The sequence below is a fragment of the Athene cunicularia genome (assembly GCF_003259725.1).
Source record: "Athene cunicularia isolate RWA chromosome 1 unlocalized genomic scaffold, athCun1 chr1_part1, whole genome shotgun sequence".
NCBI classification, from domain to species: domain Eukaryota; kingdom Metazoa; phylum Chordata; class Aves; order Strigiformes; family Strigidae; genus Athene; species Athene cunicularia.
Window position 1 is genome coordinate 45,224,123 of NW_020799091.1, and position 27,230 is coordinate 45,251,352.

The following is a 27,230-nucleotide window of genomic DNA, read 5'->3' on the forward strand; positions in this document are numbered from 1 at the left end:
GTGCACATGACACACCTCTGAAAACTGAGCCAATACAGTTTTAGTTTCCATTCCGCAACCAGTCATGATGCTAAATACATTCATGACTAGCACAGAGACACTTCTTGCTCTTTATTAGGGCATATTGATATTACATCTGGAGCTGTTCATTAATACATTTTAAAGACATATTTAGTCTTAGTTATAGCAGATGTGGCATTGCAAATGATCTGCCATTCCACCTCAGCTTCTGACTCTCTGAATACCTATGTTACATTTTCATTTTAAAAAGATTTGCACTTTAATTTGATTTTTCAGTTATCTACTAAGAGTTGGGGTTTTTTTTCTTTTTAATTATTTTTCCATTGCAGCCAGGTGTATAAGTGAGTAGTTTATACACATTTCAGAGGGATTTTTTTTTTTTTTTTTTTTACATCATAGACCTATAGAGAATATGTAGCTAATTTAAAATGCTTCACAGATTTACACTGAAAGATGCTCCATAAAAGAATGACACCACAAGTTACATCAAACAAGCAAACATTTGTTATGGGGACAGTAAAATTTACTTTTCACAAAAGGAGCCTACAGTAATAATGCATTCAATTCTATTTCCCAGAATGCTTCTTAAGTATGTTAATAAAGTCTTTATTGTGTCTGCTTATAAAAGTCGCCACCATTTCCCATTAGAAAGTCTCTGTTTATTCATCAAACATTTACTGACAGTGACTGCTGGGAGCAGGCTCAGATTTCCACTCCATTACACGTTTGTGGCATAAAACACATTAATTATAGATATATTACAATATTCAACTCATTGAGGAAAAATTAGATGATCAAGGCTCATTTTCCTTGACAATAAGCAAGTTAATGAAAATACTAATTACCTGATGATGAAGTGGAGCCTTCAGGATTGAACGCTTAGCATCTGTAGAAGAGCTCTGTGAATCTAGCACAGAATATTAAAGCCAGAAGCACTGGAAGTCTAAAGGGTGGTTCATGAGGTCATCATGTGCCCTTTAAACACAGGACAGAGAATAGTTAGTTCATAACATAAACTTTTATGTGCAGCTTTGATGGATGTCATGAAAAGCCACATAAACATAGTGTTAATTTAAAACTAATTATTTTCGTAAATTGATGTTTTTCAAATTAGTAGATACCTTGTCTAGCTCCACTTTTTTACTGAAACTATGGAACCTAGCAATGGCAGATTTCAGTATACAGAAGCATGAGAATGTTGGAATGAAGAGAATAAAGCACAGTCACAAGACTTTCTTAATTTTCTCTGATTTCAGAAAGAGTCTTTATCAAAACTTATATCATATGAAATGAAAACATTTCAAATTCAGGAAATTTCTCCTTACGTGTTTATTACAACCACTTTTGCTTTTGCATTTGTATAATTCTTTTTAGCATTTCCAATTTAGACTCTACATTGGAATCACTAAACCAATTATGTCATCCTTTGGTTTCTTTTCAAGATCAGTTTTACTTCTCATCTGCTTTTGACATTTTACCAATACATCTGTGTAACTGCTGGGAGTAGGAGGTTCTCTTTATTCTGGACTGTTCATGCTGTCTGCTAAAGATAGAAGTATATTTTATGTTTATTCAGTTTAGTTCATTTTTCCCCCAACTATTGTGCTTGATAACAACTTGTCAGCAATTACATATTGCTGAATAAGATTTTCCTGAACTGCTAAATAGTAAATAATAGCAAAATATTTCCAATGTATTGTTTCTTTTCTGAAGATAGTAATAATCATGTTTAATTAACAAATTTGCTTCTTAAATTTGCTGTAGGCATCAGCACTGTACCACATGATAAAATATTATTATCTTCTAACTGCCCCAGAACCCTGTTGTAAGTCATGGAAGAAAATATCTTCTGTGTGATTTATTCTACTGCCACTTATTTTTTTAATATATTGTTTTTCTTGTGAGAACAAAACTATGTAAAGCTAACAACCTCATTCCTAGGAGCAGGATAGTAGAGAGTTTGCAAATATAACCATATTGGTAAAGATCTTTACACTGTATGAGAAGGCTTTCGTGGAAATACCATGCAGGTCTTGACAACTTTTTGTCTTCAAGCACCTTACATTTGGGCTTGTAACATGCAGTTTATGTCCTTGGTGTAGACCATTACTCCTCCTTTGTAGCTAGACATTGTCTGCAGCACCATACTTTGTAATATGTTTCTGTATCACTTCCTCAGAAATCATTGGCAATGGACTTATACTGAAATGGATAGAATGAGCTTTGAGCTTTGAACTTGGTAAAACACAGACCTGCAACTCAGTCTTCTCTTGTTATTGATGTTTAGCATGTCTCTATATGTGAAATTGTATTGAAGCTTCTATTGCAAATCCCTGAGGTTTTGCTGAAATGGGACTCAAACAGCATGAGCACTACAATCACTTTGAAAATACCCAAGAAAAAAAACAGCCACAAATGTTTCCACTGTCTAGGCAGCAGAAGCTTTCCTCAGAATTTATATCTAACATTAGTTATGTTTCTTTATTCTTCTGACTGGATAAACCTACTTTATACACTAAAGAGGGCCAAGGATATTAGACTGAAAAGTTGAAAATTGTACTTCTTGCATTAGTGCTCTCCACCATCTTCTTTTACACAGACAACAACCATATCCCATAGGTCGTCTACACTACTTTTTTTCAGCACTTCATGGTTTTACAATTCCACAAGTCTATTAGGAACATTTAAAATGGCTGCTTTACCCAATATACTCACCTATTTTACCTCTGTCAGTTGCCAGCACTGACTGCTCAGGAGAACAGAAACAGAGGTGCACTTCCATGAGTTTCCCTTCTCAGCTTTCAGAAGTCTACAGTGTGAATGTTGTTCATCATCTGACACTTCTCCACACATTTTATATTTAATTTACTATAACTTAGATATGCAACTAAAATGGAAACTAAGCCTATCACCTAACCTATTTTTGCAGTCTAAAATTTATGACCCTCAGATTATTCAAAATAGTTTCATAACAATCTTACTGCTCATCAGGAAGAAACAGGTACCTAAAGACTTGCATATGAACACCAGGCCACTTAAGTCATTGAGTGAGAAATGAGTGAGAAATGCCATGAAGAAGGAAGTAACTTCAAGCTTCTATATTAAGTGCATATATTCACACTAGAAGGGAAACACACATTCATATGTCATTTATAATCCTGAAGCCAACTCCGAGTATAGGTTTCTAGTTAGAGTTAGGTTTTCATTCTGAAGGAAACAGTAGAGATGTTAAACTCTTTTTAGAGTGTATAAGGTAATGCTTACTTGGTTAAGATATAAGGATTACAGGCCTTTCCCATAGGATTTAAACCCTGTATACATATGAGGAAAGGTATTGGCTAGATAATAGAGGCAAAACACATAGAGGAATATATGAAACTTATTGGAGTTCAGGCATGAGTTAGATGTGCTGTACAGTGTTATCAAGACTTGAGTATTTCAACCCACCTCCTCTGCAAGAATGTAGACAACATATGCTACACATATATTACTCCTGGAAATCATCCTGTCCTTTAGGCTATTTTTTCAAGGGCATGTAGTGATAGGACAAGGAGTAATGGCTTTAAACTGAAAGAGGATAGATTTAGATTAAATATAAGGACATTCTTCACTGTGAGGTTGTCGAGGCACTCGAACAAGTTACCCAGAGAAGTTGTGGCTGCCCCCTCCCTGGCAGTGTTCAAGGCCAGGTTGGACGGGGCTTTGAGCAACCTGATCTAGTGGAAGGTGTCCCAGCCCATGGCAGGAGGGTTGGAACTACATGATCTTTAAGTTCCATTCCAACTCAAATCATTCTATGGTTGTATGTTTATATGTGGCACAGAAAGGCTTGCATCCATTGTGCTAAGGAACAACCCCCTTAAAGCCAACTGGCCATTTTCACAGTGCACGACATTTGGTCCTGCAGCTGTCTGCTCTCCATGCACTGTCCTTGTGACCCGGGAACATAATAACTATGTTTTTGGTTTTTTTCAGCTCAGTGTATCTAAAACAGTATGTCTTAGTCCAGCAAGGTGGTGTTTTGATAACATGATGTGGAAGTATCTGTCATATACTTCAGATAGGGCTTGAGTTGCCTGAGGATGCAAGGCCAATTGCACTAGTTTTGGAGGACCATGTACAACAGAGGGAATCAAATGTGTATAATCTAATCTATATTGTAAACCAAGATGAACTATCTCCAGAATTACTTTTAGGATTTGTTTCAACATGGACTAATTGGTCACTCTAAAAGAGATGTCAGGACTAAACAGGGATGGTATTCAGTTATTCAAAAGCATAGAAAGTATTTCAAAACCACCAAGATCACTCCTGGTATCTTCTTATTCTGCTTTGACCTGTTCTCACTTTGTTTTCATGTCCTTCTGCCACAGATCAAAGAGTGCCTCTTCAACACCTCTGTGCTCTGAAAACAGTGCATATTGGAATTGAGAGTAGGCAAGCATCTAGTCCCTTAGCTCTTTTACTCAGGGCCATGCTTACATACACTATTGCTTTTTACATTCATTCAGATTTAATTCATTTTTTTAATATTGCAATTCTTTGTAAATATTGCTGTATCTTTATTCATATCTTTCTGTTTCACAGAGGAACACATTTCCTGAGAAGAATCACATATGAAGAAAAAAATTGTCTGTCTTCACAAAGCAATATCAAATTGCATTATATGCAATAGCAAGTTTTGAGATAGAGAATGCAGATAGATACATTTTACACCCAAGCATGCACTGGGTTTGTGATGTAAAAAGCCGTCATACCCGTGTCATAATCTAAACCTTGGAACTGGTGCTCCCATAGAAAGTAGTGTGGCAGTAATCATGGGGACAATATCTAGAGTTTCATCTTTGTAAAAAATCCATCCTTGTTATGCTAATATGGATCTTCCTGAGCAACATAAAAGCTTCAGCAGAATTAAACAGAAAAAAATAGATTTCTACTGTGTGAAATTGCATTAAATATTTTCAAAGGAAGTTTTGCAAAACAGTTCCCACTAGTTTCATAAACTTTATAAAATTGGCCATACGTTAATTGGCTTAATAGTCAGAATTCTCATTCACAGCAACAGGATTTTTTGTAATTCCCTGTCACTGGGTCAAGTCAATTTCAGGAGCAAAAAGTAACCACAATTGAAAAACAGCCTTCAAAATAATGAGTAAAGTAAGACACCTATTTTTGTGTGTGTGTACATTAAACAAAGTAGCATAGATTTTAGAAACAGTTTGTCTCAGGGATACCATAGGATATCATAAAACATTATTGCATTTCTGACAAAAAAATGGGTACAAAAGGTAGCTTCAAGCAACATGAAGAGGGAACCTGCAACCACACATTGTCATTATGGAATACCATTTTCTGCACAAGCAGATAAAACTCTTCTAAACGTTGGTTATGTTTCAACATCAGCCAGTATTACAATTTGTGGTTTTATAAGCCCCAAATTAGTGCAAAATTCAGTCTTTGCAATTTAAGTGTGAAACCCAGTTCACCTTTCCAAGGCATATTTATTTATCATGTTTCTCACATTTCACCAGTCTTAGCTGACTCACTCAGTTCCTGCCAGTGAAGAGATTGAGGCAAGTGTCCGGGGCCATGTTCAGACTTACCTGTGGCAGTTCTCCACAGTTCCTGTTCAACCAGTGGTCACAGGTTTCCTTGACAAACCTTGACATTGAGGAGATGCCACACCACATGGGCACTCCGCCAGACTCAGGACCTCAGAAACGCTCTCTGATCTGGAAACGTGAGCACAATGCAAGTTACACTAGACACCTCAGCATGGGGGTCAGTTGCCTGAACATACACATCTGGGCCCATTTGAAATAGCCCAGACTTTCCCATCTACTCTCAAACTGTGGTTGCGGGAAGTCACAAGTTTTCTTCAGGTTCTATATCATATCTGGCAAACCTATGGAGTTGTCCCACATGTCCTATAATGTCTCTGATGGCACTAAAGACTTCTGCTTTAAAAACTCTCCTAAATTGCCGGCTAGCATGTAAAACCAGACAAGAAGAACCCCAGCCATGGTGTACAGTCTCTCCACAGCTCATTGTGCATTTTTAGCCAGACTTTCAGGTGTATTTAGTTGTTTACATGGGGGGATGGGATACCAGCATGAATTTTCTAAACAGCTAAGCAGCTTAGGTGCCTATTTTCCATTGAGATCAAGAGAACTTGGGCACACAACACATTAAGTAGTTTTAAATATTTTATCTGCATCTCTCAATAATTTATATTTTTAGAAATCCTACCTCTTGCAGTAAAAATGTACTGGTATTAACAGCTTAAGCCTATTCACATTTTCCAGTAAAAGACAAACTAATAGCAGAAATCATTCAGGTTTCTCTGTTTACACACCAGCTTCAGTTCCTTTTATATTTTACTACATCCCAAAAAAACCTGAATAAAAATCCATTTCATTTTATAGAGTTCAACAGCCTGTACGAATTTCAACAAAGAGTGGAAACAAAGTCCAGTTGTGCAAGTTCTTTGAAAGACCACTCAGCCATCAATGGTCTCATTCCTGAATGTTGATGTATCATCCTGGATATGACTCTCTTTCCTGTGAGCATTAGGTAATACAGCAGTGATTACTCTTCTTTCATACTTTTAGGAAAGGGGTCTGATTCCTTAGAAGACATTTTTATATTGCTTACATTTCCTTTGCATATTTTTTAGATTTTAATTGCATCTCTCTATTCCATATAAATGAAAATTCACTATGAAGACAGTAGAATACTACTGAAGAAAAGTATTATTCCTTGAAGCGAGGAAGCAAGGAATCAGGTCCTAGTACAGATTTTCAAGTGAGTGATAGAAATGTTCAGCTTGGGTACTAATGCTACTCATTGTCACATGAGTGTTGTGTCACGTTCTCTTGATCGCTTCCAATTGTAGGCATGGAACATCTTTCTCCAATCCTTGCTGATAAATTTACCACATTCATAACAAATCTGCAATCAGAATATTCTAATGATCCCAAATCCTGAATCTTACCAATAGAAAACCAGGGATGTTACATGACACCCACTACATCACCATTCTCCATGTAGTTTGTCTTGAATCAGAAACTTGGAGTAAAAACTTACATGACTCCTCAGTAATAGTGCCACCAAAAAACAAGTCACCCCTTCTTCACAGATTTTTAAAAATCATATCTGTGATTCATATAGGAGACATTTTCCCACTGCTAACATATTAGATATTTCTGAGAGGTGCATTTTTCTTCACTAGTTTAATCTCTAACACTTTCAAAGTCTTCAGAGGCTTAGTGCCTAGCTCTACATATTTGTTAATGTGATTTTTCTGACCTGAACATTTTTTCTGTAATTTTATCCCTCCAGCACGGCATGTTACATTTAAGTTAAAAAGACTGTGGGGATACAAAGAAGGAATTATTGTGCTAGTCTGAAGTTAAATTCTAACGTTTACAAAGAACAGGTTGATGTCCTAATTCATAAAGATGTTAATTCTGACAGCTAAAATATAATACTTGCAAAAGAATGAAAGGAAAGAAGGAAAATAGTCTTCTTTACCTCTAAAATGCTTTCTTCTTCATATGTAGCAGGTGCCCCAAGACACGTTATACTGCCTGCTTTAATTTGTCTTTAATATCAGATGTGCCTTATTGATTTCTTCTGTGTATGTTTTCATTCTGAATAATTCAGAGGCACAATTTTTTTCCATTATGGTCAATAGCCAGAGAAAATTCTGAAGATAATCAATTGAGCTCTGCCTGACGATTACTAGTGTTGATATCCCCCAAAGTGAGGGAGTCGGAAAGGCCAGGGATAATATGACACAACAGTCAATCAGTGCAATCAGTGGAAGTATCAACACTGGCTGTATGATGAGAAGCAGATCCATGCCAAGGATCCATAACAGCTCCTAAAAGTTCAAATGCTTGATTTCTTGTCATATGCTACAACAGATGGACTATGTAAGATTAGATTCAAAAAGCCTTCCTGTCTTCTCTTTCCCCCTTTCTCAAAGTGATAGGATCATAAACCAGCTGTGTGGTATGATTTACATAACACTCAATTTCTTAATTTTATTTTTTACTGTTTTAAACCCTCCTAATAAGAAATAGCTTTAAAGAAATGAACAGGATGAACACTCGGCCAGCAAACACTCACAAAAGCAGATAGAAAGATTATTTTGATTTAGATCTAATGCTGATGTATAATGTCTTTAGCTAGAGACCACATATGACCTAGTAACTTCCATCACAGCCTTCCACATAATCAAGGTATCTTGTATTCAGTTTATAGTGAAAAAAATAAAAAAGAAAAAGTATCTTTTTCAGTGTAGAAATCTAATGAAGTTGCCAATAGTAGCAGACAAATGGTAGTCCTAAGCAGTGTGTAGCTAGTGACTTGAAGTTTGATGCAACTTCAGCTGAAGTCAAGGCAAGAATCTGATTGATAGTAAACACATAGACTTTTGCGCGCGCCGCGTGTGTGTGTGTGTGCTCAGCTGGATAGCTCCAGTGAGTCTATAGCCATACTACAGCCATGCAGGCCAATGAACAGTAGCTATGTAACTCACCACACCTATTACCTAAATTCATAAAATGGCAATATATGAAATTAAACACTAAATAGCTTATAACTAAATAGTTTAATGACAATCCAATGTGTACAAAGTAAAGGAGTAAATTGGCAGTACTAGCTCAGTTTCCCATGGATAACTTATTTATAAATCTCTCTGTGATTTATTATTAATCTCCTTATGCAATAATCACTCATGCATATAAACATGCCTAAGCTTAAAAATTATACTCTGATTCATGTTTCTTTACAAAAGAAATGTTTTGACTATGAAACTCCAGTCATCACTATTTTAAAGGTTTTGAAAATGTTAAAGTGAAAAATTATGGAAAATATAATTTTTGATAGTTTCGGGTTTCTTTAATGTTTCTTTATTCATCAAGATAATATGGAAGAAATTAGATGAGACTCTTACTCTCAGTTAAACATATTACAGTTAATCTGAGGCAATTTTTTTAAACTAGAATGAGTTCAATTAAAATTGACATAATTTACTTTTAAATCAGAGACCTGGTCCATGAAAAAAAAAAAAAATTTTTTAAAATTTATCTCAAAAGTGAAGGTACTTCCTTATAAATATTAATATGCTTTCTATGTTACATACATATGTGATATGCTCCAATTATTTTCATAAAAGTAGGTCACTATGCATTTTACTCCTGTTTTCCATATTCCCATGATCATAAAACAAGTTATGATTCTTGTTCCACAGTCTTGGAAAACACAACCATAAAAGAAGTTGATGTCCAGAACCAAAACGGTAGACATAGTTGGGTTGAGGTTTTTATGCGGTAAATGATCCACTCCACTGCAACAGTATATGAAGCAATAGCCATATGCTGCAATTGATTAACATGGGAATGAAGCTGAGGTACTTAATCAATTGCAAAAGCCACTTATTATGAGTCTATTATAAAGCAATAGGGATTTTTCACTGTTATTCAATGAGCTAAAATATGAAACAGAAGGAAATAAAAAAAGATAATGTTATGATTTTCTATAGGAAAAGGCTAAGTGCCTTTTATAGCATCCTTTCCAGCAAGGGGGAAGCAAGTGTGTTTCAGAAACTCTATGACTTAAACTAACTAAAACCAGGTCAGTCCCATTCTCTGGCCTTAGCATGGCACAGCTTGCATCCAGACATCCAGCTGGGCTGCTATTCTGGTTTCTGGGGAAAGGCTCCCACTCATGGCCCCAAACCATGCCCAGGCACTGTCAAAGAAGGGCAGGTCAGCACTGGCCAAGTCCACACCAAGTCCATGACTGTGACTGATAGGACTAACCAAGTCTGAGCCTTGGCCCTGTTGGGTAAACCCAAGGATAAACGTAGCCAATGTGAATTAAAAGGTATCTCTGGCACATACAGAAACTGGAGAGGAAAGAAAATAAATTAAAAGATGCTGAACATAAATGTTTTTAAGACGTGTTTCTTATCAGGACAAAACACATGTTTTAAGACTCTGAGGCCAGGATTTCTTGCTTCTTATTAAAAGTTAGACATTTTGTTTAAGCTGTCTCTGCCACAAGTGAAGAACGATGAGTACTTGTAGAGAGCAATTAATCTCCTCTATCTAGACATCTTAGACTGGGATGAATTGCCTTCTGATGGCAAAAATGCCTGTTTGTCTCCTGTTATGCACAGTCTCTGTGTGCTTTTGTACTGATATCCCTAAAAGTAGGCAAATGCCCAAGATCAGTACAGTTCTCATTTCTTCTTCTCTACTGAAATCTTTTATGGCATTCAGCAATGTTTATCTCCCTCCCTGAAATAGTATGGCTGGATAAAAGTATACTTCAAGCTTTCCTGGAGGACCATCAAGTACGCTCTTTTCAAACCACCCCCTCCCTTTTCTCTCCACAGTATTCCTGTTTAGCTGCTGGTCTAGATCTGCAGCAGGCAGAGAGCCAAACGTTCCCCTTCCTGCCCCACACAAGAGCTAGAACAATTTCAAGAAAATTGTGTTGTAGTGACAGTGATACTTCCAGCCTTGCAAAGCAAAGGCAGAAGTAAAACAAACCAATACAATATCTGAACCATAAGTTGTGGAAACAATTGAAACACTGGTGTGCAGCTGTCAAGCCTTTCATGTGCAAAAGTAATACACCAAGAGAAACTACTGTTTGACTTAATTTTCCTTGCAGCATCATTTAAGATTCTTAATTCTTCCTTTGACCCCAATCAGTTCTGGATGATTTATGAGTCATTTGTCAGACATATCAACAGCCTTTGGAGTCTTTTTTTTACTCTAAACCAGATTTTTGTCAATACAAAGCAGAGTCATGTTTGTTTCAGGGATTAGTTTAATTTTGTCAGTGCTGATTTGTTCAGAACCCAGATGTTACAAAAAGAACACAACACTTGATTTTTTACAAGCAATGTTTCTTTATTTCAGAGGGAAGGAAAAAATTAAAACTTTTTGGCTCTGAGCCTCTGTCAGAAAAGGGCAACCCAAGGGAATCATTAACTGTGGGGTAATCTCTTTGCTCATGGATGTAATATTAATGTAGTTTCTATAGTCTACCTATTAAACGAATTGGAATGAAGGATTTTATCAGGCCAAGCTACTCTGAATAAAATAAATCTTATATAAAATTCACTAATTAAGTATATTACCACCAATAATGTTGCAGTGAGCACATTAGTGGAAGCTGACTTTCAGGACTGATATATTTCTTTGAGAAAATGGTACTAGTAGGTTTCAATTTGGAGAGCTAGAATTTTTTTTCTCCTTCATGTGAAGTTGATTTCTTGGTAAAACCTTACATAAAATATGTAGAAGTACATTAAGGTAAGCAACACTAGACTTTTAATTATCAATATCATTTACTGGAAAGCTAGTACATTACCAAACTTCTGTTACTACTCTGAGAACTATCACTTTTTTTAATGTTAATATTCTTTTTTATTAATATCAAAGGAGACTAAGTGAAAACAGTAATTTCACAGACATTTATACTCATCTGAAATAATTTTAAAATGACATTTATGAATAAAGTCTTACAACCATTTTAGTAATATGCTTGATAATCAGATCCAATATGTCTCATTACTTCCTCCTACCTACTTGTTTTAAAAAATAATGCACTTTCATAGAATTTTTTTACAGTTATTTAAAACAGTCTATAAAGCAGTCTATGAAAAGAAAACATGCACGCACACCATGCTCAAATACTTGTGCTTGTATTTCTTAGATCAAGAGATTACAGCAGTCATGGGTTCAAGCTCCATTAGAGGGCAACTTTAACGACATTACCTGTAAACTCCATTCTCCTTAAGGTCTCATAAGATCATATTGTTTGTTTCCCTGCTTTTCTTCAGTTCATACAAATACTGGTGCACAATTTTTTCCCATTATTTTGGCCATGAAGTTCCCTTTCTGAACCCCTCTTCTGTCTTGTCCACTTGTTAGTGTATCACATATAAGGATAAATATCATATTTAAAATCAGCAAACTTCATGTTGCCTGCTGCATCAACATTTCTTTCACATACTCTCACATTAAAATTTGCCTTTTTGCAATGTGCTTGGGCCAAATGCTTTGTCCCCATGAAAACGTGCCCATAGTGAACCAAGTGGATTATACCTAAGGTTGCATCAAAGTTACTTTTTTTTCCTTACCTCTCCTTGTATTGCAACTGTGTTTGAAACAGATTTTACACATAGGAGGTACAAATGGATAAGTATCTCAGGTAACAGTGATGGACCATATTTATAGTCATTACTGGCACAGAGCTGTATGTATGGTAGTACCTCTTGAGGTGTGGAAAAAGTTTGGTGCAGGGGTCATAAGTAACTCCACAGTAGGATCTCTCCACTGTTGGGGTTTTTTCTCTTAATGGGATCAGACTGAAAATAGAAATAATCAAAATAATCTGCTTCCTTCACTGTGGTGTTCAGAATGTGAGCACTTAAGCCACTGCCTCTCTATTTTTGGCCACCACTCTTTGCCTCCTCACATCTCTTGGCTCTAGGAACTGATGAGGGCCCTGGCTGGAAGGCAGATGTAGCTGATAGGGCTCAGTGGCAGGTATGAGCTGCTTATCATGGGGGCAATTCACTGCTGTCAACAACAACAGTAAGTTCCAGAGGGGAAAACCATACAGCAAAGTGCCACCCAGGCAGGCAAATCAGTTGGCACAGGAGATCCAAGTCAAACTGGCAAGGAAACAAAGGGGAACAAGCAGCAGGGGAAAGAGCCCTGCTGAAGAGGCCTTACAAAATAAAAGCATAGAGTAATTTTTCAAATTTATTAGAACCATGGTTTCACGCTCCGGAGGTTACGCTGGATGAGTTTAATTTAAAAACTTAGAGCATTAAAAATCTATGGAATATTAGGCATGCTTTCCAAATATACATAAAAATGGATGTGAACACAGCATGCCCTCAATATATAAAGCATAACTAAAATGTCATTAATCAATAAAATATGTCATGAAGGACATTGGTAATGCATCCTACTGATTCCTTGAGGGAAGTAATCTGAAGTAGATACATCCCAAATCCAAAATTCATTATGTGGTTTGTGTGGACAATTGAATGAAAGTTACCTGTTGCTTTCATCCTTCTTTACCTCTATTTGGACTGTAAATGCTTTGGAGACAAGATTTTCCTTCTGAGCCATTTGAAAAGGATGCTGTACAGTAACAGGAACAAACAAGTAATATCCTAAATAATAGTGAGTAACCATATGTAGACTGACTACTCTATGTGCCTGTTTGAGATGCATTTCATTCTGTGACCAGAATCACTGCTCTTACCCAGATGAGATAATAATTTTCTGTGCTGTAACACTTACAATCAGAATAAATCCCTAGACTCTAAGGTCTCAGTTGAGATGCCCAGATACAGATGCTAGCTAGTGTTAACTGAGTATTCCAAGACATTCCAAGAGTATTCCAACTGAGTATTCCAAGATATTTCAAGAGTATTCCAAGACATCACAGAATCACAGAATCATCTAGGTTGGAAAAGACCTTGAAGATCATCCAGTCCAACCATTAACCTCACACTGACAGTTCCCAACTACACCATATCCCTCAGCGCTAAGTCGACCTGACTCTTAAACACGTCCAGGGATGGGGACTCCACCACCTCCACTGCAGGGCTGGCAGATAATTCTTTGTACTTCTGTAACCTTTTGTGTTGCTAGAATAAACCTTGTTTTCCTGTTTAGTCTGTTTAACAAATCCTTGGCTTGATTCAATTTGCAACTGCTGTTTTGGTATCACCAAGTATCTGACAAAAGAGAGACATTCCCATTTACTCCCATTGTCTTGGTTCTTTTCTGGTTAAACCACAGTGAAGAGGCAACTTAAACTTGGGAAATATCCATGTTTGTATGTACTTTGTCTTCTCTTTCTTTTTCACCTAAACATTATTGATTTATTCAGCCTTTCGTTAGATTTTAATCTTCCTAAACATTATATAATCCTTGTGCTCAGCTGGACCCTAGTATTTTTTCAACAACTTTGTTTAAATCTTGAGACCAAAACTAAGCACAGATTTCCCCTGAGGCCTCACCAGCAATGCAAAATAGTTATCTCCCTATCTTAGGAGATACCTTATATGTATTAACACATCTGAGAATGAGATTTACCTCTTTTTCACCAATCATTAGCCACCCCTGCTCTATTTCTGCAGTGCTGCTACCTAACTAGATATTCCCCATCCTGTGTGCTCTTGAGCTCTTTTTTGTTGGAGATTCTTACTCAACTCCATCATGTTGATTTGGGCCCAAATATATTTTTAATATAGAAGAACATTTTGAATTCTGATCTAATACAATTAGATCCTGTCTTCCTTCTCGCTTACAAAAGTCCTAAGTTTAGTGTCATGAACAAAATGTACAAATGTAGTTTCATTTTGATCATCCAAGTCATTAATCTAAATCCTGCTCAGCACAGACTTCTGTTGTTTCCATCTTGAAATGTTCTCCTCACAATGCAGTTCATAATTATTTTGAGCAAAGATTTTCACCTCTCACACACAGTGATTTCATTCAAATATTTCTCCGATTATCTCATGAAAGTCTTACACGAGAGTGTTCCCAGTGATCCAAAGTTAAATTATGTCACATACTTACAACCTACCATTACATAAAACACTATTTTTTTTCTCTTTTTCAATTAAAAATAAAGTTAGAATGGCTTGCTATTGAAGACAGTCACACTTGTCTATATTTCTTCCATTTTCCCCCCAGTTTAGTTCTAAATGAGTACGCCTAAATTACCATTTCAGTTCAAATCAAAGGTATGCCTCTGAAGTAAATTTTCTGATGGTCCTCACACTTTAGTTCACACTGAGTTTCCTGAGTTCCTTTTGTATTAAACTAAACTGGAAAACACCAATCAAAAGCCCACCATGTGTGCTGCATAGGACCAAGCAAAGTCAATATGAGGAAAGGCATTGTGTGGACTTAGGGTATTCCACACCAACTCTGCCTCTACATAGCCATTCCTACTGTGCTGCCCTACTTGCTGATTTAGATATAGCCTATGTGCCCTTCTTCCAATCTCACTTAGCTTCCATTAACTCCCAAAAGTGATAGCTCAGCAGCTGCTTCAGCTAACATCCTATGAAATTGAGGGTGTATTTCATCAGGCTCTGCTGTTATGCTAACTCCTTTTAATTTAGTTTTGTTAATTCAGAGGCACGGGGGGAAAAAGTATAATATAATTTCACTGTGTCTTCTGTTATTTACTTTCTTCTTCAGTACTGAACTGATACTTTTTTGTTACTTTCCCTCTGTTCTCTCCCTAATGTATTTCTAGAACCTTGTCTGGTTGTCTTCCATGTCCCTTGTTAGTTGTAAGTCATTCTGCATTTTAGCCTTTCTGAATTCACCCTACATGCTTGTGCTATTATCCTCCACGCACATCCTTATTCAGCTGTCCTTGTTTCCACTTTTAATATATCTCCTTTTTGTTTTTTCATTCTTTAGTCCTTAAAGAGTTCCTGATTCAGCCACATTGTCTCTTGCTATGCTTCCAAACTCTCCTTCACATCAGAATAGTTTGCTTTGTGCCTTTAATACAGTCTCTTTCAATAACTGCCAGGTCTCCTGAATTCCTTTATCCTTTATATTATCTTCCAAAGGGACCCTACTTATCAGTTCCCTCAGCCGTTGAAGAGTGTTTTTTTAAGTCCATTATGCCTACTCTGCTGTTCTCATTCCTCCCTGTTCTCACTATGATGAACTTGTGATCCCTTTCACCCAAAGTTGTATTCCACCAACAGATTTTCAATGAGATTTGTCCTGTTAATCTGACTCCTACATAAAAGAGCCATTCTTTCTACAGCCTTATCTACAACAACAAAACCTTGACAAGGTGATGTAATGAATAGCACAATAAGGAGGAGTGTGATGATAGATTATGTACACCCCAAATCAATCCATTTTATTCAGCATCAGTAGCTCTTCAGCTGCATTACAGTGGTCAGTGTTCTTTAGTGAAAATGCACAACTGGAAGGAGTTCAAAGCACAAAGATGATCAGAGTGCGAGAAAATGGGGACTACAGGAAAAGGTTGACATAATGAGGTTGTTCAGTCTAGAGAAGTCCTGAGAGCAGTGGGATGACATTTTCTGTATTTTTAAAAAAAGTAAAATGATCTGAAAGAGAACAAATAATGTGTTCTCCACATCTATAGCAGTCAGTGGAAAAAGGAATGTGTTTAAGTTGTTGCCTAACAACCTAAAGGTTCAAGGTTAGTCATTAGTAAGGTTCAAGTTAGTCATTAGTAACTTTTAACAATAAGGATAATAAACAGTAGAATAGATAGTCTAGGGAAGAATGGATTTAAGAATGAGCTATACATTTATCTGGCAGAATACTATAACCACAGTAATCCACCAAAGTCTCCCACCAACAACCAGACCATCCTCACAGCCACACAGAATAGAAACATCAAACCTCATGAGTATATGAAGAGCTTGCAGAACAAGGACTAAAATCAAGTACACTCTGAACAGACAAAAAAATTGAGTGTCTGACTGCCTTAGCACATTTTAAACAGCAATCAAATAATGAGTTTAGATTTTAACCATCAAGTGTATTTGTTCTTACATTTGCCAGTGTCCTAGTGTAATACACAAAAGATGAGAGTCCCCCTCATGTACAAACTTTTATTCCCTTAAAAAAAAAAGAATTTTTAAGTCACCTCTGCATAACATTGAGTATATAAACATTTCAAGCTATTTTCAGGGACTTAGGGTGAGACTGTGTGTTCAGGCCTGCAGAACAGAAGAGCATGTACCTCTCTGCTCACCATTTTCCTGGTGAGGAGCAGACATCATTTCAGCCCTTGTACTTTTCTTGGTGGGTTGTATTTCCATCAGCCTCTATACTAGACCTGAGCTGAAGTCCTGGGGCCCCATGCAGACCAGAGAAATTTTAAGACACATCATCAAAATTTTCTCTTTTGGGCTGCCTGCAAAGAAACACCTGTCCTTCTACTAGGCAGGATAGTTGTCACATGTGATAGATGGAGTGGTGAAACCTATGCCAGTAGTATACAAATGTGCTCTCGAGACACCCTAAAGGACAGGGTAAACTGAAAGTTCCCCGCTACAGTCTGCCAAGTGAATTGCTAAAAAGTTACCACAAACAGCCAAGTACAGAAGAGGGGCAACCAGTGGACTTCATGGCGGCTCCTTCAAAATTGCTACTAGGACCTCTGCTGGTGCAGTTGTTTCAGAGAAAACGAGGCAGGCTCACGAGGCTGAAGGGTCTCAGGCTCCAGATGGGTCTTCTGTGGCCAAGAGAGCCACCTGTGTTTGGGGTGGAGTACATGCTGCACCCCATGCAAGTGCAGTACATTAACTGCATTCCCCAGGAGCTCCAGGAGGCAGAGTACATGCCTGAGGCACAACCCTTCCTGGAGCTCCTGATGAGGTGATGTGCCTCTGCATTACCCCCAGTGTGGCACCATGCCTTCAAGGCACAATTGAGCCCTTAGTGTTTTGTCCAAGCTATTGCTTCAGAGCTTGAATTTATGATATGAACAGAGATAGCATAGCTCTTAACCAAAGTTAATCATCAAATATTTATGTACATTAAATACTACAGTTATTCATAGTCAAAGATAAAAATACTGCTTTTTAGACAAGGCCACCATTTACTGTATGGTTTTTAGTCTTCGATAAATTCCCCAAATCTTCAGTTCTTATCACAAAAATACCCTCCTATGGTTGTTCTTATATTAGAAAAATTATCCATAGTTGCATCTCCAGACTTAGCCTACTGACTTTCTGCTCAACCCATCTCATCCTTTCCTTTTTCTCTCCATGGTGGAGAGCATTTTCATCACAATTAGTACTTTTCAGTTGCTTACACAGTATGGAAAATTTTGAGCATTTATTTAAAAACACTGGGGGGCAAGGGGTGATTTTAAGTCATATTTTCTTTTAAAGGGATCACGTGAAGTTCTGATTTAACGCATTCACAACTCAGGAGCTATGATTTCCTGGAGGGCTGGTTGGACCTTGCTAAAATGAATTTGCTTCTACCCAGCGCAAAGGACAGACAATTGTAGCATGGAACCATGGCTTTTCACATATGGACTTTCCACAGTTATGGAGGTTTTTAGCCTGGGATTCACTTAATTTACCTTCTTAGGTCATGACTTCTCAAGTAATTGGTCTCATCTAACAGCTCCTGCCAAAAAGGAAGAGATGCTCCCAGTCTCCCCTTCTTGTTCCTACTTCTCCCCTGGTAACAACTACATGCTGCTTCTCTCTCCTTTTCAGTAAACCTGGCAGTTATCAAACCGATTCAGTCTGGTGACCTACAAGAAGCTAACTACATGTTGATGTTGTTGCTGTGTTATGATGGAATAGTTTTCAGAGGGTTGATGAGATTAGTCAACTCACTGAAGAACCAGTGGGCATCTGCAGTGGCATGTGGTGAGCAGCAGTATTGCACAGGTAGGAGCAGAAAAAACAACAGGGCTTACCTGCATCAGGGACCTTAAGCCATGACACACTCAACACCCCACCAAAACACAGTAAAAGCTCAAGTGAAAGGTGCTTCCGACAATAGACCAAAAAAAGAGTTGAACCTGGCAGGAAACCTCCTTGGATACAGTACTCTGTACCTTGTTAATAAGTAATAGCCTGGTTATTGACTGCTTATGTTTACAGTATAGAGACCAATACAGAAGACAAGGCTTGATAGCCCTATGACATGAAACACTCTGATCACAGGAGCACATTGCTGAACTAATTAACCCTGCAGAGAAGGAAGACTTACTGTTGAAAGTGCTATTGTGCTCTAATATGGTGACATTGTTTCCAGGACCAAAGCTTGTATTTGTTCTGCATGGTACTCCATTGCTCAGCAGCAACACCTGCAATTAGTGGAAGTCAGATAAATCTGACTGCCTAATGCAGGCATGCCTCAAGAAATGTCAAGGTTTGTTTGGGGCTTTCTGATATTAGACAGTATCAAGACCTATCTGTATAACATTGTCTCAAGAAAAATATCGGTCAGTCAGTATTCTAACAAAATAAGATTCTTCAAAATATGCCTAACATTCAAACTGAGTATGTTTTAAGTATAGAAAAGCCAATTTTTAAAGAATGTTCCTATTTAATATTGTCTATACTTCACGATCACAAATCATTCTGAGTATAACCATGAAACTACATGCCTGCCAGAGTACACACTCATGTCAACAAACACTCTAAAATACCTTTGGAGTGGGGGGACATCTACAGTCATCACAAACCCACTATTTTGGGTGATAAAATACCTAAAGTAAGATCTTACATTTTACAATAAAACAGCTACAAAATTGCAATTTTTACACATGTTAACATATGTTTCCCCTTACATTTTTGAAGTAGTTGTGGAGTCAAATTATCACTCTCTGGTTTCAAATATTGTTATACCCTGCACCGTGCAGGGCAAACACAGATTGTGTTTTTATGTACAGTCCAGGCTTAAGATAAAAAGTTGAATTTAGAAAAGCAGATTCTCCAGTATGATTAAATTCAGGTGATGAAAAAGGGAAAAAAAATAATTAAAAATACTTGAAGTTAAGTTGCCTTTGCTTGAGCAAACTCCTAAGAGCAAAATCCATATCCTATGAATCTCTTCTGCCTTTTCACCACTGGAGTATCATAAAAGAGGTAAAGTAGAAGAAAGCCAAAGCCTCATTTTTTCTTAGAGTAAAGCCTGTTTTATAATAAATGGATAGCTTTTAGAGCACCAGTGGGACACAATAAGGCCAAAGAATAAGTGGCTGTACATCACATCAAGAGCAATCAGTAGAAAGCTGAAGAACCAACATAATGAATATACACTTTTTATAGGGAGTGGTGAGACTGGGTTTCTGTGGTCATGGGTAAAGCACCTAGAACTGAGAACCAACATCACACTGGAAGTATTATGTCATCTTAACTAGCCCATTCATCTCAAGAGAGCTGGCCAATGCCCCTACTCTTATTCTGGGAACATCAGAACTGTTTGGCAAAATCCCCTTAAATGGGAAGGTTCATGATAGTGGATGTTTAACACTTTTTGTCTGCAGGCGCTGTTTTCAAATGCCTATTTTGGAGATTCTCTCTGCTTCTGAATTATTTCATAGCTCAGTGCAGAGACTTCTAAATGCCACTGACATTAACAAGTTGTACAAAGATGATAATCTCGGTTGGGCACCACAGATTGAGAACGTGCCGGTTTGTATGAGTTGCACAGACTGTCAGGGATAAGAAATGGAAAGTGCATAAAGCCAAGTGTCATTTCCATAAGAACTCTCATGTTTGAGGAAAAATCTATTGGAAAGGCATGTCAAGATAGATCCTACAAAATGCAAATCATTCTACAAATGACTGGTTTGAAAACAAAAGTGAAGCAAAATAGAACTGGAAAGCTTTGGGGCAGCAAGATAATCTTTTCAGACAAAGCGCTGTTAACAAAATTCTTATTAAAAGTTGTAGAGTTGACTGGAGAACTAAATTGGGCAGAGCAGATGACATAAAAAAGGTTATTTATTTTGAAGCTGCCTAGGAGACTGGGCCCTGTAAAAATTTCCTACAGCTACTAGAAAAGGAAACTGGAAGTGGTATTGTTATAAAGAACAACTCTGAGCAGTGACCTGAGGCATATTCAGACTAAATGCACAATTCTGATTGTGCCCATTGAGGACCGGCTTTACTCAAATCTGACTATGAAGATTTTAGTTATTTTTATTAAATACCTCAAGGACTGAAGCTGGTCATAAACTCTTTCTAACCATTCCAAGCAGGGTCTGCAGCAGGAATAACTTTATATTCCAATTTTATCACTAACATTCAAAAAGGGTGAACACACCTGTGAATTCCAGCATTTTTCTTTTTCCTTTTTTTTGCCTTTTTCTTTCCAATGGTCGATTTACTCAGAAAAGTATGGCAGGATCAGTGTTAGAGAATGAAACTAAATGCAATATTGACAGACAGTGTGGAGCACTTTGCAACTGCCTGATTTTGCAGGGTAGCATAGGTACAGAAATGGATTTTGCAATCTGTGGTCCATATTACAGTTTCACAGTTGAAAAACTTACTGTGACCAAGCAGCAAATATATTATAGACAAAAGACAGGCAAGTCTTCTCAAAAGTGGACATACGGTGATCTCATTTATAAAGAGAAACACTACTTAGTCACAAAGGACACATGGAAACATAAAAGAACGGTAGAGTAAATAAGGGAGAGATTCACAAAGGGATGCAGATGACACTTGTCTACTAGTTTATGCATTTAAATCCAGAAGTTATTTCTTTAAGATCTCTGTTTAAAACCTGGTTGATCCTGAAAGCCCTTCCCACCCATCATGGTCCCACTCAGTGGCATTGAAGGTTGCCCAAGGACATAAACTTCCTTCTCTTTCCCATTCCAAAAGTTTCCCACTGCCGCACAGTATCCATTTCATGACTCAGACATATTTAAAAGGCTAGGCTGCTTACAAAATACAGGCAGAAGAATGAGTAATGGTAACTTCTGGTAAAATGGTTGCCCATGCTGTGCAAGACTGAGGTTCAGTCCCTCTTTTGCTTTAATTAATTTGAATCCACAACTTCAGGGAACATACCACAATCATCCAGCTGCTGGGTAGCATAGCCTCTCTTTTCTGAAGCTGTATCACCTTGTATGCAAAGATTTCAGCTAGAAACTCACTGTCACCTGCTATTTCAGCCTGGGAGGGGAAGTCTAGAGGCCCTTGGAAAGGTAAAATCTTTGCACTGAAACTTGTTAGAATAGTATTTCAATTATCCTTATTGACTACCAGTAGAGGTTATCACACTGAGAACAACAGTCAGCCACAGCATTCCCTAAAACCTCCTCCCAGGAACTGTATGGCGATGCAGTTCCTTTATTCTTTCATCAACAGCCTGTCCTTTTTATGTGATAATGTTTTTTTTTTCTGAGTGCCCGGCAAGTTCAGCATTTAACCTAACATGAGAATTTGAGAAAAACTACAGGAGGAATAGAGAAATGAGATGTGTGAGAGTTAACCATGGGGATTGTTTGTCAAACAGATATGACTTTGGATATAATGGTCTTTGGGAGAATCTTTCTATGCCCTCCTCTAGGGACCATCCAAAGATATTTGCTACTTAAGCCAAATCTAAGAAGCACTCATTAGCCAAATGATCAACTGGCCTAATCCATAATACTACATAATATGAGAGCTAAGGTTGTCTATTGATTGTCGCCAAAGTCCTCTGAAACAGCACTTGTGGATATGGGGAAATGTCATGTCAAAATCAGTAGGCTCCTGCAGCTTGTGTAGAAGCTAATCAGCATTTACTGAACACCCTCCATGCTGTAAACCAAAGATGTGCACATGCTGTTTGCTAAAATTGGAGGATGTTTTTCTATCAAGTTGCCTTTCCATTACATTATGCCCTGTGATTTATATTGCTAGCTCTGCTGGATTGTGAGTATTGCCATGGAGGGATATCTGAAACATGCAATTCATAATGGAAGTTGTGGAGGCATGTTATTGTATCTACCAAGCGCTCTTTCCTCGTTCAATTGCTGTACATACAGTGTCAGTTAAGAGATGATCTAAACATTTTTAAGGGAACTGTTCTGAGTTATTTCATTAGAAAATTTCTTTTACAATCCCCAGGAAGATTCTGAATAGATCAAAACAAAAATGGATTTTTGAATATTGTTATACCTATTTCAGATGATAATATTATGCTTTTTATAAATAAAACATATTGGTTTATCAAAGTAATTATTTGTAATAAGTTTATTTGAAGTTACTGAATAAGAAACGTTCCAGGTTTTCTATGACAGGAAATAATTTGAGATTTCAGCATTTCACACATTTTAAAGACAATCACATTCTGAAATGCGAAAAATCATGTTAAAATGGAAACTTCATTTTCCAACCAGTTCTACTAATTGACTTTTTTTTTGTACTAAAGAATGCTGTTGGGTTTTTCCAATGAACTTCTGATGTCTGATTACAAACACTCATTAACTGTGATTTTCTCATAAATATTTGTCCCTATTTTCTTACCTGCTTCTTTCCATTCTTTTTCTCCACTACCCTGATTTATGTAGTCATTTGACAAACTATATGTTAAAGCAGATATTTTAACTCAAGAAAAAAGGTATCTTGGCAGGTCAAGTCAGCACCACCAAGTGCTCCTGGATATTTAACAGCAGAGAACCCTGAGTGAAGGTAGCAGAAGAGGACATCACTGCTGCCACAGCTATGGCTAGTTATTTTGGAAGACTGAGGAGAGCTACTGGCAGGTCCCAAAACAGAAGTCCCTGAATAGTCACAAATTGGTCTGAATTGTCAACAATGGTGTAAATACCTGCAAAGGAAATACTTCCTTGCAAAGGAAGTATTGTGTCTTGATGTAGGGGTCTGCAAAGATAACTACTCATCCAGCTGAGAAGACTCTTTGGTCTTGATCATGATCTAACACGCAGTCTTCCAGAAAATTTATTCTGGATGAGGCAGTTGCTTGTGTAGTGTCCTCAGAAGATAAGTCATCATAGAGATAAAGATAGCCACTTCTACCCCTCCTTTAGCTGGCTCTGCAGTCTTGCCATATTCGCAGCATATGATGGCATCCTGAAACCTTGCCTGGCAAGGGAATTAAGTGAATAACTTTTCTTTTTTCATCACCTATTTTTGTTTCCCTTCTCCTAGTCTTACATCAGATGAACTGATTCACTTAAGTATAATGAAAATATAATAGGAGCATGTGACTAGATAAATGAGATTTTTCACTTCAGTTGATGAGACACTGTGTCTTGATGCTCTTTATTGTATATCTATTTTATACTCAGAGTAGCAAAACAAAGTTCCTCCCAAATGAAATGAGAAAACAGTTTCTCAGATTTCCCTCTAAAGAATGGCTTTAAACATTTTTGCATACTGTCACAAATAATTATTTGGTTAGATTACATATGACAAAAACAGCTATCTTACGACATTTGTGATACATAATATTCATGCTGTGCAGACTAAAAAAAAAAAAAAAATCCTTCCAAATGTTAAAAAATAAACTGCTTCTCACCTGTAAGAAGTAATTAGGATTCCCAGTAACTGTAGATTTTTTGTTTCACTGTAGCTCTGCATTGGAAAAGAGCAAAATCAATTTTGTAATGTAATTGCATTTAGAGGGAGAAAGAGAACAAAAGAGTCAGATTACTAATATACAGGAAATATATATATGTGTATTCCTTCTTACCATAAATACTGACATTTTATTTATTTGAATTAATCAATGCATAGGAAGCCTACCAAGAATCATTAAAGCACTACACAGTAAAGACAAATCAACAACAGAAGGAATTTTTTAAAAAATCAAATATCAAATGAAATACTTAGCTAAACAGCACAGAAATAACCATCCGATTCAGAAAGAAATCGATTTCCAGTTAGTCAGAGGAGAATGAAAAAAATAAGAGGGTGACAAACAAAATCAAGAGGACAATGCAATGAGCAAGCAAAGACAGGTCCCTTCAGATAAAATGTACTCTCCAAGCCATAAGGATAGATATAATCAGAAATGCACCATCACTTCCATAATTTTAAGGTACTACATATGTGAAACTAGGGGAAATAAACTGAAGTAAAAATAATATTAAAACACCCATAAAAATAATACAATAAAAAGAAAAATAAGTTTCTCCTAAAACAGTTTCTTCCAAAAAAAATTTATTTACTGTATGGGTCATGTAGTGTTGTATAACCGATATACCATTCATCCCTTTAGCAGCAGAATAGGTCAAACAGAGTGAATCTGACCACCCATTCCACTTGACAACTAATCCACTCCCCTGTTTCATTTTGGACCACTCCAACACTCTTCTTCAAAAGTAATTTGTTCTAGATGGTCTCAGCAGCAAATATGTAAAATTAGCCAAGTTGGATGTGTGAGCTTTGTCCAAGAAGATCCAGTTGATGAGATGTGTACTTAAGTGATTTTCTAGAAGGGATGCTTTCCTGAATCGGTACCTGAAGGAATCCAATATGGGTGAAGTTCCTCTCGGCCAGCCTGAGATGTTTTATATGTTGACATTTACATATAAATTAGTTGTCTAGATATTTAAGCAATGGAGACCACTAGACATTTATAGAGCTCAATTCATCTGACATATTTAGACATCTACTTTAAGAAAAGAATCACTCCCAAGAAGCGTATTTCTATTGTTGTTTGTTGCCTTTGAAAGGAGTCTAGGCAATTAGCTCCTCTAGAAGCATACAATGCTAATCCTCCCCTAACTAACTAAAGATATAAATGTTTTTATTTCCTTTGACCATCATCATTCCCAAAATATTTTAACAGGAATGAGTTGCCTTAGACCCACCTTATTTAACATGAGTACATTTTATACATTACTTGTCTACAATCTTGGTATAAACTGGTGCTTGTTTGTTTGTTTGTTTGTTTGTTTGTTTTTTGTAGTATAAACCCCTTACAGGAAATTAAAGCAAGAGAGTCTCAAAAACTTGCAATTAAAAACATAGCTTTACACACTGGTTTGTTACAATATGTCACCTCGATCCACCTGTTAGGTGTCAGGATGACAGTCTCTCTGACACTGAATCCAGTGGATGTGAACTCAATACCAGCCATGCCAGGAGAATAGAGGTAATGAGAGTTAAGGAAAGTTGTTGTTGACAGTGAGATACCTGCAATAGACCTAAACTTGCACATGGCTTCTGTTGTGATTGTTAGCAAAATAGAAACAGAGAAAGGGCTCTGGATGCTCCTAGAAAAAAAAAAGCATCAGACAGATGTGATGAAGCTTGAAGTCCAGTGCAAATGTTTTGGGTTCAGGGAAAGCATAAAGAAAAAAAAAAAAAAAAAAAAAAAAAGACAGAAAAGACCTGAAGATCTACATCAGAAGGTTTATATTTTCTTGAGACTGTGGAAAGTCCCTAATAATTTTACCAACAACTGTGGTAGTCCCTAATTTTTCCCTCTAGATCCATTTCTTCTTACAGTATTTAGATGATCAATGCAGCTAATCATATAAATGTGCACACAAATAACAAGCATATATTGAAGCCACATCTCTTTTTATTCTACCCTGAATTTACTTTTCCTCCTTTCGCTTACCAATAGAATAAAGACAGAATATTATACCAGACTGGACAGTACTGTTACAGTACACAATCTAATAATTCCCAAATTCTACTGCCTGGCTGCTTTTATACCATTTATAGTTTCATTTTCTCTCTGATGATGAAATTTCAGCAGATGTTCCTCTCTTCTCCAAATGAGTGACTAGAAGCAGTGACTGGCTGGCACACATATATCAAAACATTTGTGTCCTGGAAATTTCTTTTCATTAAAAATGCCCTAACAAACTACAGTTGTCTATACCTCCTCCCTTATATAAACCATTTTTTCAGCATAAAACTTGTCTGGAATATTTCATTCTTTCAGGAGTGTCTCCAGAGTATCAGGAGCTCTGACTAGGCTATAATGACTAATGCCTGAAAGTGCTATTAAGCAAATTACCAGAAGAAAATAAATTCCATGCAGTCCCCAAGATGGACCATTCATAGTTTTGACTTATTATTGTTTAGATTTAACAGCATATGGTAAATAGTGTCTTTTCTTCTTTAAAAACATGCTTAGATATATAGCAGGCAACTTGTATATGTCAAATAGGCACATAAGTATATAGTATTAGTTAAATGTTCCTACATGATCCTGATGGAATTCTAACTTGAGTACAGATATTCATCTACTAAAAACTCTCCTTCAATCTCAACTCCATGATCTGATTAACCTATTAACATTTTTGCTCGCTGCTTCAAAATTGTTACATCCTGGTGTCTGTTGTCTTCTGCTACAGTTCTGAGCATCATGGAAGTTGTCACTGAGACTCCATCTCTTCTGTAATTCAGCAATCCTTCCTCTTTTTCATGTCACTGTAATATCTTGATGTCAGTGTTCTTTATGATGCTCAACTTCTCCTTAACTACATCAATTTTGAACAGTTTGTAGGCAAAGTCTGTCATGGAAATGAAAGATTCAGAAAGTAATTTTTCTTAAGGTTCTGTTGCTAAGTGTACTAAGTGTAAGTCACGTTCATTTTTTTCTTTTTCTTTTTTTTTTTTTCAATTGTGATAGATTTTTTAAAATACAGCTTGGTGTCTATCAGTGCTTCACAATGCTAATAAGAGAGAGAAG

At 36.9% G+C, this 27,230-nt stretch overlaps 1 long non-coding RNA gene across 1 annotated transcript in view; it reads right to left on the reverse strand.

The window, feature by feature from the left end:
- Positions 1-831: 831 nt before the first annotated feature.
- LOC113486108 overlaps positions 832-27,230 on the reverse strand; it is a 43,916-nt gene continuing 17,517 nt past the window's right edge. The window contains exons 2-3 of the long non-coding RNA XR_003399543.1: positions 5,625-5,753; positions 832-996 (exon numbers count right to left, since the gene is read on the reverse strand). This is a non-coding gene — a long non-coding RNA (uncharacterized LOC113486108). The remainder of the gene's footprint in view (positions 997-5,624; positions 5,754-27,230) is intronic.